Here is a 535-nt window from a genome sequence, read left to right as displayed (position 1 = left end):
AGGTGGAGGGAAACACGTGTTTGTTCGTTTTATAGGTGAAGGAGGGAAACGGGTGTTTTTTCCTTTCTTTCCTTTATAGGTAAAGGAAGGAAACCTGTGTTTACCCTTTTTTTAAGGTGAAGGAAGGAGCTTATTCTTGTTTGCATCTATCTCTCGTTTAGAGGAAGGAAATAGGAGTCTTTTTCTAATTTCTACTTTTCTCTCCTTTTGGGAAAAGGGAAGTTGTTATTCTATCTCTACTTCCTCTCCTTAGAGTTAGAGACAAATAGGAAAATGTCTACTTCTTCCATTTCTCTTTCTCTCTAATTTTGGGGGAAATGGCGATGTTTCTTTTTTTTTCTCTCTCTCTTTATTTTTTGGGGGGATGGGAGGTAAAAGGGTCGGGTAGAGAGATATATTGATGGGGGGTTTATATCATCTGACGGGAATTTTATCTTCACTTTCCCGTAAACTTCCCTAGTGTTAGGCTATATAACTAGTCCTGATGGAAATACAAAGAAGCTACAGGGTTTTACTTCTTCACCTATCGAGGAAA

At 38.3% G+C, this 535-nt stretch overlaps 1 protein-coding gene across 1 annotated transcript in view; it reads right to left on the bottom strand.

Annotated features, from left to right (window-relative positions):
- LOC119592898 (collagen alpha-1(I) chain-like) overlaps positions 1-535 on the bottom strand; it is a gene marked incomplete at its 3' end in the record, with an annotated part of 11365 nt that overhangs the window by 5350 nt on the left and 5480 nt on the right.

Source organism: Penaeus monodon, chromosome 31 (assembly GCF_015228065.2).
Source record: "Penaeus monodon isolate SGIC_2016 chromosome 31, NSTDA_Pmon_1, whole genome shotgun sequence".
NCBI lineage: Eukaryota > Metazoa > Arthropoda > Malacostraca > Decapoda > Penaeidae > Penaeus > Penaeus monodon.
Note: the sequence above shows the minus strand (reverse complement) of the source record. Positions and strands in the feature narration are given on the sequence as shown.